The sequence below is a fragment of the Geotrypetes seraphini genome, chromosome 2, assembly GCF_902459505.1.
Source record: "Geotrypetes seraphini chromosome 2, aGeoSer1.1, whole genome shotgun sequence".
NCBI lineage: Eukaryota > Metazoa > Chordata > Amphibia > Gymnophiona > Dermophiidae > Geotrypetes > Geotrypetes seraphini.
In genome coordinates, this window is record NC_047085.1 from 131,330,214 (window position 1) to 131,351,993 (window position 21,780).

The 21,780-nt window shown below is 38.8% G+C and overlaps 1 long non-coding RNA gene across 1 annotated transcript; it reads right to left on the minus strand.

Annotated features, from left to right (window-relative positions):
- Positions 1 to 15,852: 15,852 nt before the first annotated feature.
- LOC117355476 lies at positions 15,853 to 21,618 on the minus strand. Its single transcript, XR_004538378.1, has 3 exons — positions 21,482 to 21,618; positions 19,877 to 20,009; positions 15,853 to 15,980 (listed from the first exon to the last, which is right to left on the minus strand). It is a non-coding gene; the product is annotated as an uncharacterized LOC117355476 (long non-coding RNA).
- Between the last annotated feature and the right edge of the window lie 162 nt (positions 21,619 to 21,780).

A 21,780-nucleotide genomic window follows, 5' to 3' on the forward strand; every position in this document is an offset into this window, starting at 1 on the left:
AGGATAGTGTATAAATACTGTAAAAGCAGTCCAAAATCCTAAATGCAAAAGATATGTAAATGCACCACACCATGATGCCTAAACACACCAAAACTCAAAGGAGTGCTATGCCGAAAAAATCACAGAACACTCTTAATTCTATATTTTAACACCTCTACAGAAGCTCATGTACTGTAACACCTTTGCAAAAGCTCATGTAAACTGCTCTGAATTGACTCATCCAGTCATTAGTTGTGGTATAGAAGCTTTCAGTAAACATAGACATAATACAATCAGAGCCAATAGGGATTCATTCTACTGATTCACACAAATATAGCAAGAGCAGTCCAGACTAACATTCCTGAAGGATATGCAGCCCCTGAAGATACCTTGCTACTTCACATGTACTCACACCAAATCATTTGATTGTGACATGAAAAATACAGGATGAAAATGTTTAATTTAATTTTCCCATAAAGTTAGAAAATGCAATTGTAAATAATGAATGCCAAATGGTTTTAGTTTGTTTCCTACACACAGCATAAATTTTATTAAAACTTCATAATGCTTTAACAAAATTCAAATGAACACTCTGACAAAGGTCTACATTGGGTCCTATCATGTATGCAGCAAATTATAGAGCTCTATTTATCAACCTCTGAAAAGTTTAATACATATTACTAGTAAATAAATAACTCTTATTAATGCATGCCTTGGGTTGATAAATGCACTCCTATGACAGGAATGGTTTTCAATATGCAATATGTTGTTGCAGCTTGGAAAGATCCAGGGGCATAATTCTTTTACAGATCATTTTGGAAAATATTAAATATATGTTAGGACAGTAATAAAATACTTGTTAAGACAGTAATAAAAGGAGATAGTATGGTTATAATTAATTAGCTCCCCATGGAATTGTTCTAATTTTCAGAAGCTTTGTTTTGGTATGTGAGAATGAATAAGTATATATTCCCTTAAGAATATTCCATGCTTTTCTTCATTCAGTAACTTTTCACACAGTACTCTGCTTACATTACAGTTTTATGTCATCTGTGGAGGAATATTTTTGAAATAAAAGCCAACAGCCGACCGAGAGAGAGAGTCAATGGTTTGGGAACCGGTATACCCAGAGGATACCATGCAGAAAGATAGAGGGGAAGACTCACAAGATCACAGGCAAGATAAATTGAAATGGACACAAGAGGGAAGGAAATGCAAAAAAGGAACAGGCCACAAACTCAAGTGTACGTACACGAACGCAAGGGGCCTAAGGAATAAGATGGGCGAATCAGAAGCTATGGCACAAAAAGATAACGTTGACATCATAGGCATCAAGGAAACATGGTGGACTGAGGAAAACGTCTGGGACACTGTGTTACCGGGATTCAAACTATACCACAGAGACAGAGTGGCTCAAAACGGTGGGGACATTGCCATATACGTCAAAGAGGGAATCGAATCTACTGGAGAGAACATGCCACAACAGACAGATAAGTTAGAGTCTCTATGGGTCAAAATTCCAGGAACAAATGGACCGGAAATGAGGATTGGCATCTACTACCGACCCTAAGGGCAGTCCGAGGAAATTGATGGAGAAATGACAGATGAGATTAAACGCAATTGCAAGGGAGACAACACAGTTATCATGGGTGACTTCAACTATCCAGGGACAGACTGGAACCTAGGTACCTCCAGCTGCACTAGAGAGACCAAGTTCTTGGATGCTGTAGGCGATTGCTTCCTGGAAAACTTGTCAAGGAAAATACAAGAGGAATCTCAATTCCGGACTTAATTCTAAATGGACTGCGAGGACCGGCACAAGGTGTAGAAGTAAAAGGGACGCTGGGAAACAGCGATCACAATATGATCCGCTTCGACCTGAACGCAGGGGCGAAACATCGATCCAGCACCATGGCCATAGCACTGAACTTCCGAAAAGGGAATTACGAAGGGAAGAGACGCATGGTGGGGAAGAAGATTAAGAAGAGGATGAACACTGTAAAAACACTAGAGCAAGCTTGGCCCCTTTTAAAGGATATGGTCACCGAGGTTCAAAATCTATATATACTGCGTATCAACAAGGGATCAAAGAAGAAAAATAACAAAAAAAACGGCATGGATCACTGTAGAGGTAAAGGAAGCGATCAGAGACAAAAAACTTTGTTTAAGGAATGGAAAAGGTCAAAAACTGATAAAAACTGGAATAAGTACTAACAATATCAAAGCAGGTGCCCTAAGGCAGTAAAAAAGGCCAAAAAAGACTATGAGGAAAAAATAGCCAAGGAGGTGAAAAACTTCAGGCCATTCTTTCGATATATTAAGGGGAAATGACCTGCGAAGGAAGCGGTGTGACCGTTAGATGACCAAGGAATAAAGGGAGCACTAAAGGAGGACAAAGCAATCGCCGACAGACTGAACACATTTTTTGCGCCTGTATTTACCGAAGAGAATATAGACAGCATACCAGAACCCATCAGGCTATATGCTGGAAACAAAGATGAGAAACTGACAGGGTTAACGGTCAGTCTAGAAGAGGTATGCAGGCAGATTGATAGGCTTAAGAGCGATAAATCCTTGGGACTGGATGGTTTCCATCCGAGGGTCATCAAGGAACTAAAAGGAACTATAGCTGAACTGGTTCAACTAATAGCCAATCTGTCGATCAAATTGGGAAAGATTCCAGAAGACTGGAAGGTGGCAAATGTTACGCCGATCTTCAAAAAATGTTCGAGGGGAGATCCGGGAAACTACAGACCGATGAGTCTGACCTCGGTAACGGCAAAGATGGTATAGGCGCTGATAAAGGACTTCACTGATCACCTTGACGGACACGATCTGATGAGGACCAGCCAGCACGGTTTCAGTAAAGGCAGATCTTGCCTGACGAACTTGCTGCACTTCTTTGAGGGAGTAAACAGGCAGATAGATAAGGGCGAGCCAGTTGACATTGTATATCTGGATTTTCAGAAGATGTTCGACAAAGTTCCACATGAACGACTACTTCGGAAAATTGCATGCCATAGAATCGAGGGTGAAATACTCATGTGGATTAAAAACTGGCTGGAGCATAGGAAACAGAGATTGGGGATAAATGGACAATTCTAAGAATGGAAGAGTGTCACCAGCGGGGTGCCGCAGGGCTCAGTGCTTGGACCTGTGCTCTTCAACATCTTTATAAACGATCTGGACATTGGTACCATGAGCGAGGTGATTAAATTTGCGGACGACACAAAGTTATACAGAGTAGTGAAGACACAGGGGGATTGCGTAGATCTGCAAAGTGACATAATCAAGCTCGAGAAATGGGCATCGACATGGCAAATGAGGTTCAATGTGGATAACTGCAAAGTGATGCATGTCGGGAACAAAAATCTCATGCATGAATACAGGATGTCCGGGGCGGTACTTGGAGAAACCTCCCAGGAAAGGGACTTGGGAGATCTGATCGACAAGTCCATGAAGCCTTCTGCACAATGTGCTGCGGTGGCGAAAAGGGCAAACAGAATGCTAGGAATAATCAAGAAGGGGATCATGAACAGATCTGAGAAGGTTATCATGCCGCTGTACTGGGCCATGGGTGCGCCCTCACCTAGAGTACTGTGTCCAGCACTGGTCGCCGTACATGAAGAAGGACACGGTACTACTTGAAAGGGTCCAGAGAAGAGAGACTAAAATGGTTAAGGGGCTGGAGGAGTTGCCGTACAGCGAGAGATTAGAGAAACTGGGCCTCTTCTCCCTTGAAAAGAGGAGACTGCGAGGGGACATGATCGAAACATTCAAAATACTGAAGGGAAAGTAGAGAAAGACAGACTGTTCACTCTCTCCAAGGTAGGGAGAACAAGAGGACACTCTCTAAAGTTGAAAGGGGATAGATTCCGTACAAACATAAGGAAATTCTTCCAGAGAGTGGTAGAAAATTGGACCGCTCTTCTGGAGGCTGTCATAGGGGAAAACACCCTCCAGGGATTCAAGACAAAGTTAGACAAGTTCCTGCTGAACCGAAACGTACACAGGTAGGGCTAGTCTCAGTTAGAGCGCTGGTCTTTGACCAGAGGGCCGCTGCGTGAGCGGACTGCTGGGCACAATGGATCACTGATCTGTCCCAGCAGCGGCAATTCTTATGTTCTTAAGTCAGAATTCGGAAACCTTGCTCATTATGTCCAGAAAAACCTCATCCATCTCACAGCCAATTTTCTAACAAGAAAAATGTCAGGATTTCCTGTTTGAAAATATATGAGAAGGTTATTCTTGCACTGAAAGCATGAAAAAATGAAGACATTTTCCAAGATGAAACATCCAAAAAATGAATGTCAAAAAATCAGGCACAGAAACTTCTGTCTGGAATCTTTGGTATAAAAATGGCATATAGACTGCAGAGCAGAGAGGCAGCGCATTGGTCAGTGCAGTTGACCCAGATACAAATCCCACTTTCCTCTTCTAGTATATGTTATTACATTACACTGGTGACTTTTATTCCTCCTTAACCTTGCAGTTCTAGGCAGATTACAAAATAGGTAAGTTGGACATTTCCAGGAGAAGTACAGGTTCAGGTACTTGTTACACGACTATGACATTGTCCGAAATATGAGATACTTGGTATGGCATTAACTTGTCTTTACAAAATTACAAAAAAACAACAGGGTCTTTATTTCCCTATGGAGGCGATGTTAATAGTGTATGGGTTAGAGAATGACACGCTTGAATCTTTATCAAAGGTTGACAGATAATTTCCCCAAATTAAATAAGCAAATAACTAAACATCTGGTTCGGCAATTACAAAGTCATTCCTGGCAAATGTTTAAATGGTGAAAGTCTCCAAATTGAAAATAATTCCCATGTATTAAGTGTCATTGATGCAGGTTGAACTAGGAAGAATCAGGTAAATTTCCTTGTTAGGAAGATATTCCATAGGTTACGCCCATTACAAAGTATTAAAGCATCTTTAGACCACACTAGCTTTCACATCATAACTCAATCAATATTGTTGCCTCTAATTGACTACTGTAACTCACTATCATTGGCTTTATAAAGCTGTGGTATGAGGATTCTATCGTGGGCTGGTATGGTAAATGTCTTGAAGCTCATAGAATGAGCATCAGAGCATTTACCTCGCCAGCCCACAGTAGAAACATCTACCCCGGCTTTGTGAAAGGAGCCCTATATGAGAGCATCACAAAGAAACTTCAGAACAGAATAGAGCTTTTGCAAAATACGGCAGCCAGACTGATTAATGGGCTAAAAAGATTTGAAAGAATAACCTCTACATCGCGTGAGCTGCACTGGCTAATGGTACACTACAGGACCAAATTCAAATATGCTTGAATTATTTTCAAGATACTGGCTGGCCAAAATTCATCATCATTAAGGGCTCCTTTTATCATGCTGCGCTAGCGGGGTTAACATGCGTGACTTTTCATCACGCATTAACCCTCGCGCTGGCCTAAAACTACCACCTGCTCAAGAGGAGGTGGTAGCAGCTAACGTGGCTGGCGGTTTAGCGCACGCTATTATGCGCGTTAAACCACTAGCGCGGCTTGATAAAAGGAGCCCTAAGTGAAAGTTGTTACTTAAGAGGAGTTATGCTGTTCTACCACTTATATAAGCGACTTATTTATTACAATTTATACTGTATATCTCACTGACTGATTAAAATATGTTGCTCATGTTTTTTGTGCCAATGATGGATGGTTCGGAGTAGAGCTGATATGTTATAGCTCACTTTGTGCACTTGGAATTTTTTCCGTGAGCCATCTAAGGCTTTATGCCTTCATTGAAGGCCTCATTGAAAAATACAATGATACTTTGACAAAAGATGAAGAACGGGGGCATTTCGTTCTTTGGCTAATGGCCAGCCACTGAAAGAAGTTTCCTTCTGCATCAAAGGCAGCTCTTATGTCATAGTCTGTTGGTTATTTGTCGAGTGCACAAGAATTGCAATATACTGTTAAGCTTAGCGGTATTTTTAAAAAAATAGTGAGGTGGGGAACCCCTAAACTTTGTTTGTTTTAAATGAAATTTTGTGTTTTTCATTTTTATATAAAAGGAATAAAACTAGCCTTGTGGACAAACAAAATGTGTTAATTAATTTTTTGGGAATACCCTAGTGGTCATTTTATAATATACAGTAGATATTCCTTTGAAGTGACACTGATATCCATGTCCCTCATTTTGTCCCATTCATAGTTTGGCCATTTCAGTTTGTATAATAGATGTTCATGCTGGACACAGTCAACACTTGGACATCTATTTCTCATGAATTTTAGAACAGACTGTATGCCTGCAGATCCTGTTCTAATTGGACATCCATATATGACATACTAACATTATTATTCTGAGTGGATGTCCTTTCTAAAATGCCACTCCATGTTACTGCTTATGATTCTGATTTCTCCACTAAGGCAATACTTACTGTACAATATCTCCTCCATAGTCAGGTGCATTAATTAGGTGAATCAGAGTGACTTTAATCATGACTTATTTTCTTTGTTACATAGCTTCTTTTTAAGAAGACTCTGAAAGAACAAATGGTTACGTTTTTGGCAACTCAGTGCTACTGCGAGTGCAATTTCAGCACTCAAACTGAAGAACCACTTTCTTTTCCACAGTGAACTCCAGAAGGAAGTTTTCTTTGGTATGATGAAGTGTTAGCAGACATTTGAGAGACTGAGATCATGTTCCACATAACTTGGCTTTAGAGTGAGGTCCATTATTGTCATGGTATTGTATTTGGAGATACTGCCCCCAAGAATCTCATGTCCACTGTAATGGTGATAAGATCCAATTTGTATTAGAGCTTCAGTGACACCACATATCGCTCAAACAATTTCATAGTGGTACGCTTTATGTGCCATCTTATTACTGGTCCTTAAACATCTACAGTATATGTAATCTTTACAAATACTCTATTAATTTTATGTATTCTTGAATTTCACAATTAATAAAATACTTTCACTGTAAAATATTCATTACTTAACTTCAGATCTTAGTGATTCAGCACTTTGGGAGATTGGTATCCAACATGTTTCGCCGGAAGATTTTTCAAGGATACTCCCCTATTAACAAATTATTATAAATATTACGGAGCTCATAATAAAAAAACAAGTACGTCTAAAAACCCGCCTACATCAGTACTTGGACGATATGAAATACAAGTCGTCTAAGTGCCGATGATTGGAACAGGTTTTAGATGTACCTAAAAACAGCTTAAGCCTTTCCAGTGCTGCTGTACGCCCAGAGTTGAAAGGGGCATTTCAGGAGGAGTGGCAAGGGCAGGATTTGGGCGGGATGTGGGCCGACCTAGACTTAGTTGTATTGCAAATATAACCGAAAGTTTAACCAGACTGCCTAGACGGAGCTTATATGTTGTGACTTAGGCCATCTAAAAACAGGTCTAAGTGGCAAAAAGGTAGCCAAAGTGACTAGATAACCATTGCAAGGACAAAGTACAGACCCCCCCCCCACTCCCCCAGTGATCACTGACCCTCACCCTCCACTGCCATAAAAATCAGATTAAAAACATACATATCTGTCTCCAGAATATCAGCACCTAGCATAGGAAAGTCTAGTAGAGCTGCACAGATGTGGCTTAAGTGGTCTGGGGAGTGGGCTAGTGAACCATAGAGAGGAGGACCCAGGCCCATAAGCCACTCTAACCACAGCATTCATGGTGAAACTTGTGCACCCCCCAAACTCCCTGAAACACTATTGTACTGCCATATAGGTGGCACCTGCAGCCATAAGGGTTATTGGGGTGGTAGACAGATGGGTCTAGTAGGTTTTTGGGGGCTCACCATGACCTATAAGGGAGTTGTGGTGAGATGTTTATGTGGCACCCTTTTTGTGAAGTTCGCAGCAGTGCCCTGTAAGGTGCCCCGCTACTCTGGTGCCATGTCTGGGTGTCCAATCCATCACTTTGCTGACCCTGCCCACGTCCAAAAGGCCTTGTTCTAGGTGCTTTTGACTTGGATGATTTTTTGGATGAGAATGGGGTACAGTGTTCCCCCAGTCATTCGCGGTCAGTGGTTCGCGGTCCTGGTCATTTGCGGTATTTCTGACCGTGAAACGCTGACCAGGAGAGGACAGCTGGAGAGGCAGGAGAGAGCAATTGGAAATGCTGGATGAAAGGGTAGTTGAGAAAAGGTGGATCTGTGGATGGAAATGAAAAAAAGGAAAGATGCCAGACCTCCGGGGGAGGGAAGGGAAAGGAAGGGGAAGACAGAGATAGAAGATGGATGGTTAGCACGGAGAAAGAAGAAAGAAGGAGACCCTAGCAAGCAAATTATCAGAAGACAACCAGAGCAGGGGACGAACAAGAATTGAATAATGACCAGACAACAAAAGGTAGAAAAAAAAATTTTATTTTCTGTTTTGTGATTACAATGTCAGATTTGAAATGTGCATCCTGCCAGAGCTGGTATTAGACCGCAAACAGGAGCTAGGATTTAACAGAGAGAGGAAAAGTCTTTTTTGTTTGTTTATTTTGTTTACACCACAGTGCCAGTGTGGTTAGGAGAAGTCAAAGGGGGTGAAGAAGCTATAAAAGGAGTGAAGAGGCTATAAAATAAACCCAAAATCATACAACCCAGCGGTGAGGTTCTAATGAGTTGCTGTGTTTGAACCTGTGGTTGGGGGCTTTTGGTGATGTCATGGGTTTGCAGTGTTTTATACTATTTTGCTTTGTTTTGGACGTGTGTGCTGAGGAATCCCCTGATGAAGGTTTAAGAACCAAAATGCCAAAGGGGACAGTATGTTAGCTGTACCCGGGCGTCAGGAGTGAAAATACAGTCAGCACTCGAATCCTGAGGGATAGATAAGTGCAGTTTCACACGTTATTAGTGTATTTGGTTCTATGGAATTTTTCATATTTAATTAATTTATAAGAAGTGTTTAACAAATAAAATTTGGAAATAGGGAGGTTGGAACAAATGATTAAAGAACTGGGATTGGTGAAGTGGGTTCTGAAATAGCTGTGTGCTATAAGAGGCCCCATGATCCCTCTCCTGGTTAGTTTTAGTTTTTAAAAGAAATTTCAGGGAGCATGTTTCAAAGAACTTCCCAGTTCATAGGATGCTGAGAAGAAGTTTTCAATATTAAATTTTTGAAACCAACTTGGCATAGAAGACAGAAGACTAAGAGGTCCATGTAAGAACAATTGGAGTGCTTTCACCCATTTTGAAGAAGTGAAGTGTAAATCTTCCCATACCTCACTGTGCACCTGAAAATCCCTGAAGCAGCCGAGTATGGTGAAATAAGGCCTTGTTGGAGTTTGTTTGATGGTGTTTTCATTGCAATGTTAGCTGCTTGCCGATTCTGTGTAGACAGAAGAGAGAAGACGGTAGAAACACAGTAACAGGAGCACTAAAAGCCAATTGTTTTGAGCTAAATGAAAATTTCCTTTGATCTTTATAAATCAGTGCACAGTGGTGGGTTTTGAACCCTTTCTTTTGATTGTTACATTTTCTGGGGTTGGAGTTTCTTTATGCTGATGACAAGAATAACAAGAATTGGTATATGTCCCAATCACAAAAAAATAGTGTAAAATACCACTTATATAGAACAATACACAGCTGTGTATTGTTCTATATAAGTGGTATTTTACACTATTTTTTTTATAAAATAAACCCACCAGGATGTTTGAAAAAAAAAAAAACAACAAAACAAAACCAAGCACCCAATTGGGCAGGAAAATCGAATCGAAAAATCAATTCAACAGGCTGAATCGAATCGAATTGAATTTTTTTTTTCTGAATTGGGAAACATTACTACATGCTTCCTCTGAATTTGATGTGTCTTCATCAGTATGCATGGTAGTGATGATTCTGATGCAACTCTGCACATGGTCAGTTATATTATCTTCCTCACAGTTTGGAGAAAATTTCCCTTCCCTTGCCAGAAAACAGCAGGAGCAGGGAGCATATACTGTATACAGTTCAGACAGCCAAAGTTCAAACATGGGAATATGAGCCAAAAACTACTCTAAACTTGCCAGAAGAGGCCTTACAATATTTTTTTAAGCTTCTTCAAGGACTGACTTAGAAGAATCCAATTTTTGCAAAACACTCCAGCCAGACTTATTTTTCAAATTAGTAAATTTGAAGGGCATCTTCTTTGTTGTTGAAATTATACTGGCTGCCAATTAGAGCAAGGCTTGTTTGTTTTTAAATCTTTATATTGTTTAACATTGAAAACATTAGTTCATAGTTTGAACATTTCTAAATCATTCTTTACTTCTTCTAGTAGTAATTGTTTTAAACTTAACTTTCCATCAGTGCAAAATACTGTATATACCAAAAACATTTTCATGAATTTACACTTGCTCACCAGGTAGTTTTTGTCTGGGACAAGCTACCTTTGTGAATTATACAAATTAACTCTTACACTCAATTTAGAAAGAAATTGAAACTTATTTGTTTACATCAGATGATAGTTAAGATATACGAGCTCTAAGTCTTTCTTGTCTTATTAATCATGTTATTTTTGTAACTTCTTCTCAGTTAGATGTTCTGTTAATTTTGTAATCCACATTGAACCAAGAGAAAATTGCAGAAGTACTTATAATAAAACAATTCTCTTCCCCAGCCTATAGAAAATTGGATCTCCACTTGATGAATGTAGTACTAAGTAGAACGATTAACCTGATCTCCCCACACAATGGCTGGCTTTTTCCCAGGGGGATTGCTTTACTTGGAGGAAATGTGGAAAGTATATAAACAAGAAAATGAAACACAGTTCAGTTTCTCCAAAAACAGAAGAGGGGTTTTCACTTTTAAAGTCAACAAACACTAGAAAAGATTACTTTTGGTTCAATTCAAGAGCAAAAAGACATAATGTTATTAATTTTCAAAAGTGGCAATTACTTACATCTGTCTCTCTATATCAAAACTATATCTGATCTGTCGTTGAGCAAAGACTCTAATGCTCAATTTAGTGTACTCTGATTATCAGTCATAGCTCAAAAGGAACAACCTCATAGGATTTTATGATTCTGCAAGGTTACAGAGGCTTCAATTCAATCTCATAACTGGATTCTATTTACTGAACTAATCAGAAGGCTGTTTCACAGGTCACTAGTAATAATGGTGTACCTCATTCAGTGAAATATTGCTAAGACTGCAGTAAAATGCACTAATTATCCGTGATTCAAAAAGCCAAAAAAATACATTTGAAGGAAGTAACTGCAAATTTCTTATCTCAGTTCACAGGAGTAATTATAGATCCCACGTCTTTATCTAATGGTGGCCATCGTTTTGCGGCACTTTAGCCTTGGCATCAGGGTTATTCTTCTCCTCGCTGCTTTCTCAGGATGATTTCCTGGTAACTTCTGAGGCTTTTTCCTTCAGTTTAAGTACATATTGGTAGTTGTATAGTTACCAGAGGTTTTTTTGAATTTTGTATTTTGATTACTCCAGTCCTTCCTTGGTTTTGGTTTGGGGTTTATAGAATAATGCACATGCAAACCCAAATTTGTGCCAAGTAACATCAATAGAAACATGGAAACGTAGAAAAAAGAAAGCAGATAAAGACCATATGGCCTATCTAGTCTGCCTAACCATGCTATGCTATCAACTATCCCCTCCTCTCTCTAGCACCCAATTATTGACATTAGTTGGCTTGTCACCCATTTTAATTGTGTGTGCATCTCAGGATCACACCCAAATTGAAATGTATAAATTTGAGTGCCATCTGTAAAATCTGGGAGTAAAAGTGCATAAAAGGTGATAATTTAATTGATTTATTAGTGGGTATGCTCTATATGAGCTTTTGGTTGGTATATGAGCTTTTGGTTGGTATCCCTTTAAAAATTTTTGTTTTTTATAAAACAAGTTTCTGGTCACAAACAGCTAGACACAACTACAGAAGGTAAATAAAAATTCTTTATTAACTCAAAAGGAAAATCCTGCACCCTGTTACTTCACAGGGCCAGGTTCAAAAGTCCTGAGATGGGCCTGTGGCTGACAAGACCCACGACAAGGACCTTGGTTTATAACTGTCACACCCCAAACACAGTCTTATAACAGTCTTCCTTAAGCCTGGTAACAAGGTTTGGTCCTAGCCAGACCTAAAAGTCAGGTTCCCAAATATTCAGCACAAAGATTTGGCTTACCTCAGCCAAGCAGAACATCTAGTAGTAGTAATTAAGAAGTATGCTGGGGCCACTTCTTCCTCCTCCTTCTCCCTCTGGGCCTCTTTAACCTAGCTCTGGCCCTGTCTCTTATACTTCCTGGTAGCTGTTTCCCTGACTCCTCCTTCCCTATCACTTCCTCCTATTAATCAAATTATACGTTTTTATCAGCTAGGCGGACCGAGGTAGGTGCTTAACTTTCGGCAGTCTATATAGAATTTGCCAGCCAGTGCATTAAGGCCCTCTTTAACTAAGCCGTAATAGAGGTTTTTACCGTGGCCTGGGGCACTAAATACTGCTTGATGAATTCCCCTTTTAGTACTTATCTGAACAACATCTGCCCAGAATCTTTATTATGATAAATATGGATTTTATTTTTTTTAATGCACTGTGCACAAAAAGTTTGGGCATATTATTGAATTTCTACTGTGAGGTTGGATTTGATGGTGAGTTTTATCTCATGGAAATTCCTTAACCTTTTAGGAGAAACACATTATTTTTGATCTCTTTCATTATACCTTTTTAGTTTATTTATATGGACTTTCCGTTATATAAACTACCTCTGCTTTTAGAGTTGGTATTTTAATCATTTACAAGCAGATGTGGCAACATACATGTGTAAATAACCCCAACTAATTAAAATATATTCATTATGAAATGACGGTATATTTTTTGCCAGTGGGCATGCACAGGGGTGGAGTTTGGACAGTGCATATAACCATGTGTATAAATTATAAAGCACTATAAATTATTCATGCACAAGACAAATAGCACATTTATATCTGCTCTAGAATTGATGTAAATGTCTGCATCTGTTACTTACACTATTATGTTATAAAGAAAAGTAGGGGACTTCTGTTCTTTATAAAACAGCTAAGAAGGTGCCTTCTTACCCTCTTACTCTAGTTCTCTCAACCCTCTCCAGGAGGCACACCTAGTCAGTTTGGTTTTCAGGATTTCCAAAATGAATATGCATAAGATAAATTTGCATATAACAGAGACTCATTATGTGCACATTTCTCTCATGCATTATTGTGGTGATCCTGAAAACCTGACTGGCAAGGTGTGACCTAAGGAGAGAGTTGAGAAGTATTGCTCTGTACAACTTGCAATCTAATGGTTAGAACAGTAGGCTGAGAAATAAGGAAGCATGTTTGAATCCCACTCCAGATCTTTATAACCTTGGATAAATCACTTAACCCTCCAGTGCCTTGGGAACAAACTTAGGACTCCTTTTACAAAGGTGCGCTAGTGTTTTTAGCGGACGCACTGGATTAGCATGCGCTATAACGCATGCTACCCGAAAAACTATCGCCTGCTTAAGAGGAGGCGGTAGCGGCTAGGGCATGCGGCATTTTAGCGTGTGCTATTCCGCGCGTTAAGACCCTAACACACCTTTGTAAAAGGAGTCCTTAGACTATGAGCCCTCCATGGGCAGGAAAACATCTTGCTTGGAGCTACAATTGAAAAAGGCATAAACAAAATCCCTTCCTCTATTATTACATCTGCTTTATAAACAATATAATAACTTTAAGTGAGTGATGGGGACATAAACACTCTTAGTGACTTGATTTATGCCCTTTCCCCACACTTTCTCTATCGTTTGGCAACCTCAGAGCCATTTTAGAAAATGCCAGAATATTATTGCAGCTTAAAAATAATCTTATAAATGGATATTATTTTTTCCTGCCAATGTACAGTGCCTAAACTGTACTCATTTACATCTCTGAGAACTTACCAGCTAAATTTCATCTTATCTCCAGGAGGATCTAGGCTCTTTGCTCTTTAATACCTGATCCAACTCTTGTATCATGAGTGCCAGTTCTATTGTATACTTGACTGTAATTACATCTGTCAAACTAGTGGTAGCAATCTACTGAACTTGCTCTGCAACTCCTTGTAGTATCCAGTTACTATATGTATGATCTAATACAGTATAAAAAATGGGTTATGGTTAATGCTGCACCCATAATTAAAATTTATAACAATGCCAACTATTGGAAAAAACTGAGCATAAGAGCTTTCTAGTAATTCATAACAATTTTTTGCAGGGCAAATAAGTTCAAAGCTACCATAACTTGACACCACTGTATTAGTTAGATCTTAAACTAGAAAGTTGCTTGTTTTCAGGTTCTGCTTCCTTCTGTTTGCTCACCTTTCTGGAAAAACCATCTGGCATGATTTACAATATTGCTTGCTTTCTGGACTTGGATGATTTAGTTCTTACATTTTTTGTATTAATGTAGAATGAAAAGTTTGTATCTTGTATCATGGTCATGCCTCCAATGAAAATAAAAATGTTATTCAGTGGTTTTGCATTTCATTCTCTATGTGTTTATGCTGCATGAATGCTTTGCATTCATCAGTATGATATATGTGTAGAGTTCTCATAAGGATAAACATGGCAGCTGCCTGACTCTTTAGTAGGAGAGTAGCATTTTTAGAAACTTACTTTATTCATTTTTTGATTCATTAACCTTGACACTCTGCCTTTGACTACATTGAGCCCTATGGCAGATCACAAAAGATTTATGTCTCCTAGGGGGAGGAGCTTAGGCAAGATGGCGCCTTGATGTCTCCGTGATAACGCCGTTGTACCAACTACTGAAGTATGGTGAAAAGAAAGTCAAAGACCCGGGTGTTTCCATCTAATCCCGGGTTGGAAAATTTACCTGGCCCAATGGACCGCTTTGTGGAACGTGGACCCTCAACAGTTCAGGAGGAAAATGCTTCGGCGCGAGAAGGGATCCAGACGGAGGATTGCCTAGCCTCATTCGAAGCTATCAGCTTCTCTCCTGAAGTTCAAAGCCCTCCGATGCAGCTGCAATTGCACTCGTCACCTGATCAGGCACCGGGGAGCGAGAGCGAGGAGTATTTGCCTGGTGGTAGTGGCCAACGGAAGGATTCCGCGGCTCCAGCAGAGCCTCTATTACCATCTATGGAATCGGAGAGGAATGGCTCAACATCGGGGGAAGATCGGAAGGAGAACCTACTTGCTACTTTTTCAAATATGAACTCTGTGAGTAGAGAGTGTTTGGGTTCACAAGCCCTATTAACTTTATTACTGAAACCGGCTGTGGTAAACTTGGATACTATTTGGGACGCGATAGGAGCGCTACAACTGGCCTTATGGACCCAAATCCAACAAATTCCTTCCCAGTGTAAAGAAATACTAACTGACTTGACTGTAACAAAAGAAAAAATTCAAATATTGGAAAACTATAGTCAGCGAACAAAATAATCATTTAGAAATAGTGGAGGCCCAAGGACAATGCCAATCCCAAAACTGACCACTCTACTGTATACTCTACTGGGCCTGTGCACAAGAGATGCACTGACTGCTCAACTCTTGTGTGCAGATGCCAGGCATGTTCTTCCCCCTTTTACCGCCAATACTCAACACTAATAGGGTGCATGTAGTTTGCACGCTGTTAGTGTTGAACATCACCTGGCACTTTAAAATTGCTGTTAAACTGGTGTTTTCCATCAGTTTTCTGGGTCTCCTGTCTCCAAGAAGCTGCTGATCTAGTCTGCCTAATGGTTAAACAAGCCCTGATTAGAAGTGAGATTTATAGAATTATATTCTCTTGAAAAATAAATCTTTTACTTATTGAAAGCTTTTTAATATCCTAAGCCACAGAAGACAATAATTTAATGAGTGATTGACAATTTATTACAGGAAATCTTGGGCACTTTGCTCAGCCAGTGCTTAGTTTTCTTCTGTAAAAATGCAGAAAAGTGGTTGAGTCAGCACCAGTATGAAACCTGTCAGCAGTAATGGCCATACCATTGTTTCAGCTTTTGTTCATGTCCATTCAACCACCTCATGGTATTACTAAATCATCACATTCAGGTTACAGATAGGAAGAACTCCCAGAGACTAAAAAAAAATGTGGTTAGTGCAATGAGTGTAAAGAAAAAAATTAGATTAGGTACAAGCTAAAGATAATTATGCACAAGTTTTTTTTTAGCAAATAATCAAAATTTATTGTTACATATTAACACTGGATTTTACTAAACCACGGTAGAGATTTGTACCACAGGCCGGCAAGGTAAATACTCCAACGCTCATAGAATTCCGATGACTGTCGGAGTATTTACCTTGCTGGCCTGCAATAGAAACCTCTATTGTAGCTTTATAAAAGGAGCCCTAAGTAAATATCACTGGGTACGCATTTATTATGTAGCAGTATATATCCAGGAAGCAATAATGCCACAGTAAGATTCCACTTTGTAATTGCCTTAGGGGCCTTTTTACTAAGGGCTCCTTTTACAAAGTCACGCTAGCCGCTACCGCCTCCTTTTAAGCAGGCGGTAATTTTTTGACTAGTGCGTGCTATAATGTGCGCTAATCTTGTGCGTGCACTAAAAACGCTAGCGCACCATAGTAAAAGGAGCCCTAAGTTGCAATAGGCACTAATACGTATTTACTGCAGATAAAAATGCACTAACGCAGGGCATGCAGGTATCTTGCGGTAGTTCTTGCATGTGCTGCTTGTGTACCAAAAGATAAAATTTATTTTTTTATTTTTGAAAATGTGTTGTTATAAAATTCTCTCTTGTAAGCATGCACAACTAAATTTCATGGGTAACCCTGATTACAGAATCTATCTATCAAAGGAGGTGCTTCCTGTTTATAGGCATTATCTGAAGAGCAAATCCCACGAGACCTTAAGAAATTGTGAAAATGGAGGATTTTTTTTTAAAGATTCAGGATGAAAATTCTGCTAATGTAATAGTGTGTTTTTGTCAGTATCCTTATGTACAATTGTAAAAAAACAACCCTCCTCACATAACATAATTAAACATCAAGAAAAGTCAGGGAAGTCCCGTTCCATGTCATTGTGAAATCAATTTTTTCATGGCGAGAATTAAGCCAATGTTCAAATCCATTCAAACTGTCTATGGTACTCCTTCATAAAAAGAAAATGTCATCTAGAAAATGAATCTAGAGGGCTACACTCTGAAAAAATCTGATGAATATACCCATTTGGATTCAAAATCTACCATAAACAAATTGACAATTGAAGGGGCCGTAGTAATCCCCATAGCTATACCTGAAGTCTGTTGATAAATCTTATCATTATACAAGAAAAAACTCTTTGTAGAGATAGGGAAATTAAATTCCCTTCTAGTCAGAAAACCTTTTCGCAAAGCTTCCTCAATCAAGTCTTGAATCACTTTTATAACTCAAATGTAGGGTCCACATTAAGAATCTTATAGTCCCTCTGGATGAAAAGTTGATTTTCTTTTTTTTAACTATTTAGTTTTTAAATGCCAACAAAAAGTGCAATACAATTTACATACAAATAATAATAATCAAATAAGCTCTTATAAACAATCGGAATCTATACAAAAGATAAAAATTCCCTCCCCCCATCCATCATTACCATCAGAAATAATACCAAAACAAAAGATATACCCCCCTTCCGCTCCTACCCTCCCCAGATGTGTAGGTGCAATAGAAGGGAAGATAAAGATAAAGGGCAACTATAACAAATCTACAAAAGACGTCAATGGACCCCAAACCAATTTGAATATCTTATTATGCCCCAGCAAGTCAGCACTCATTTTCTCATACTTATAAGTTAAGCATAAGCTTGCCCACCAGAAAGGAAAACTAAGACGATCCCAATTCTTTCAATTGCTAGTAATCATTTGCATGGCTATCCCGGTCATAATTAGGAAAAGCCGGCATTTATAGCGGTTCATGGGGGGCTTAATATGCAATAACGTTCCTCATATGTCAATGGAATTGATGCCTCCAGTATGGTATTAATCTGTCCCCATATTGACTTCCAAAAGTTAAGTATCAAAGCTCAATAAAACAGCTGATGATCCAGTGTCCCTACATCAAGATGACAGTGCCAGCATCTATTAGATTTAGAACTGTCTAATTTTTGTAAATGAACAGGGGTCCAGAAACTTCTATGTAACAAAACAAACCATATTTGTCTCATAGATGCTGATGCTGTACATCTCATCCTCCAAGTCCAAATTCATGGCCATTGAGATGCAGAAATATGCCTTCTTATAGGCTGAATGATCTTGTATCACAATGGGTCCTCCCTTATCCACTCTTTGAATCGCTATATGTGTTTTATCCCGTAAGGTTCTAAGGGCTTAGGCAGATTTTATCTCCTTCTCCATATATTCAATTCCATTGCCTCAATATCTTGTAAGCCAAGTTACCAGAAAGCTTTAAAAGGGAAGCCTCTGCTTGCCCTGGATCGGAAGCATAGAATGTTGCTACTCTTTGGGTTTTGGCCAGGTACTAGTGACCTGGATTGGCAGCCATGAGAATAGGTTACTGGGCTTGATGGACCATTGGACTGACCCAGTATGGCTATTCTTATGTTCTTATGAATATTTAAAAGGAATCTTCTGAATCACAATATCTTGGTCAAGTATATCTTCTTTATCAAAAAAGATTGTTTCACTTGTAATGTACGAACAAACTTCTCCAGATCTGCCCTTGTCTTAAAAGCAGAGAATGACACAGGGACAAATTTATCCCCAACCCTGCAGGAACTCAATTTTTTTGTCCCGTTCCCGCGAGTTTTGTTGCTATCCCTGTCCCTACCCCATTCCTGTAAGGTCTGCCTTAATAATAATAATAGCTTTAATTATATCCCATCATTACAATTCAAGCCAGTGTACAATAAAAGGTGCTGTAAGGACAATGAGGTAACATCAATTAGATTAGGGAAGGGATAGATAGACAGTTATGAGATGGGGTGGCATAGGGTAGGAGGAAGGAACGTGTAAGATGAGGTGGTGTAGCGCAGATTTGGGGGATCAGGTAAATTTGTCGAATAGGTGGGTTTTTAGTGATTTTCTGAAAGAATGGTATGTTAGAGAGTTCCCTGCTTGAAAGGAGAGTGTCCTGTTGAGGAATTTTTTGAATTTGCATCCTTTGGGGGAAGGAAATGAGAACAGTAATGTTCTGCGTGAAAAGCATAAGCCTCAAACACTTATTTAGTTCCATGGTTATGGAATAATCTGCCCATAGACTTGAGAAAAGAAGAATCGTATATAAATTTTAAAAGACATTTTAAAAACACATTTTTTCCAATTAGCTTTCTCAAATTAGAACAGAGTTGAGGACTGTGATCTGTGTTTTATTGCTTTACTATTAGAATTGTTACTGTTGAGATATTTGCTATGATGTTTTATTTAAAGAAATAATAAATTTTTAACTTTGGTTCTTAATCTTTCCTTTTCTATTTTTAATGGAGTTCTTTTCTTGATGAATATGAATTGTATATTGTAAACCGCTTAGATCCTTTTAGGCTGTTATGCGATATATAAAGTTCTTAATCAACATAAACATAAACATTGTACAGATGAGGTCGGAGCTTGCAAGAACGGAGCAGGGACAGGAAAAGAACTCTTGGGGACGGGACAGGAAAATGGGTTCCTAAAGGTACAGGGAAAAATTTGTCCCCATATCATTCTCTACTTAAAAGCATCATATATTTAAGTTAGTATAAAAGTCAAACCTTTAGACCAAATCTTCAATTCTACATTTGTCAATACATATGTATTTTGATAAATTAATTACTGGTATTTTCTCTGCAACATTGTCCATGGACAATTTGTGGACTCCAGGCTTTTGTTGTTTTGTTTCCCTCTGCTCTTCTGACATCTTTGTTGTTTTCCTTCTAAAACAAGAAACTGAGTCTGCTTCTGAACCAGAACTATTGCTTGTATCTGAAAGACCTTCAAAATTCACCTTTTCCCCCTGTTCTGTTCTCATCCAAGGATACACCTTACCTTGGATATAATCTGCTTCATCGCCTTTAAATTTTTTAATCTTCTTTTGGATTTCGTGGCGGAAGGAATCCACTTTCTTCTTCATTTCTTCTTGTACATTCTTATTTTATAAATCTTTATTCAATTTTCAGATCTTACAAAAAGTGCATCATAACATACATGTCATAACCATAACAATTAAGCACTTATAAACATTCAGAAACAGTTTATCAATACCCAAAAATACCCCCCTCCCCTCCCAACCATCAAAGAAAAGAACAAGGGATCATATAAACATATACCCAACCTCCCACCCCTGGATGTGCAAATACTATATATCAGCAAAAATAAAACAACAATTCTACAAAAGACACCAATGGACCCCACACTAATTTGAATATTTTTTTTCTAGTACATTCTTGAACTCACTATCAGATACCAGCTCTCTAATTTTCTTTACTTTCTTTTCTAATTCTTTAAGGGAGAATTTCATATTCCTAGTTTTATCAATAATTAGAACCATTAGGTTTAAAGAATACTTGTTCAGAATAGCTATCCATTTATTGTTAAATCAGACATATGTGAATCAGACAAGAGGTCATGGACTGAAGTTGAGAGGCGACAGGCTCAGGACAAATTCCAGGAAGTTCTGTTTCATGCAGCGTGTGGTGGACACTTGGAATGCTCTCCCGGAGGAGGTTGTGACAGAAACCACCATTCTGGGTTTCAAGGGCAAGTTGGATGCACACCTTCTTGCAAATCTCATTGATGGATACGGATAAACAGGTCTTCATCGGGGAACACCTGGCTTGGTCTCTGCGTGTGCGGGTCACCGGACTGGATGGACCAAAGGTCTGATTCAGTGAAGGCGTTTCTTATGTTCTTATGTTAAACTCCATATCCTCCAAAAACATATGTGGTTCTTTATTTAAATACAGTCCTCTAAGATTATACTTTTAGTCTTTCTGTAAAGTTTTTTTGATAAGAGTATTTGAAAAGCTTTTCTGAAGAGTGTTTTTGAAAAACTGAGTTTAGTAGTGGGGGTACGATTGATAGACTGTGTATATTACGTATATAAAGTGATAACATTTGTGAATGGCCATTAATAGAAAAAGTAGAATATTGGCCATTTTCTGGCTGCATAAAAATGGCCTTGTTGCACAGGAAAACCCCATGTAAGACCACACAACTTATACTGCAGCTTAGTAAAAGGATCTGTTAGTTACTGATAACTGGAGTTAACAGTACAATAACATATCTTATTGGTAGCTCATGTGCCTAACTTTCCCCTATGTGAGGATGAATCAGTTGAGCATATAGATGGGAAACTTCCTTAGACCACTCAGTGCTTTAGATGAGGTACTGAGAATCCATAAGTGGCACCCTTTCTAGCCAATACTAAACCCCTGTCACTTGAGATTGAGAAATCCGATACTCCTGAGGCTGTTGCTTTTTGAATGAGATACTAAAATGAAATCTGAGTCAACACAAAATTGGCTTTACAGGAATTTCTACATTTTACTTGACTTAGGAGACTACATAAAAATGACTCACAAATAGCTACTGAGAAAACAAGAAACTTCCTTAATCTCCTTTCACTCCTCTCCACTCACCCTGAAAACATACCTGATGAGCTGGCACTAGCATATCTGACTTCACTGCATGGCAGCTTGGAAACAAAAGAAAATAAACAGCTTTGAATCTGCTGAGCAATTGGTGAATAAGTTTTGTGACTGATATTGAAAATGGTGATGCCGCTGAACTCTATGGAAATGAATAACACAGGGAAAAAATATTTAGAAAGTGACACTATTAAAATCTATGAAGGTGAATAATATAGAGAACAGATACCAATAACTTTTTTTTTTTTTTTTTACTTTATTGATTTTCAAACTTCGATAGTGCAATACAAATGGTAAATCAGA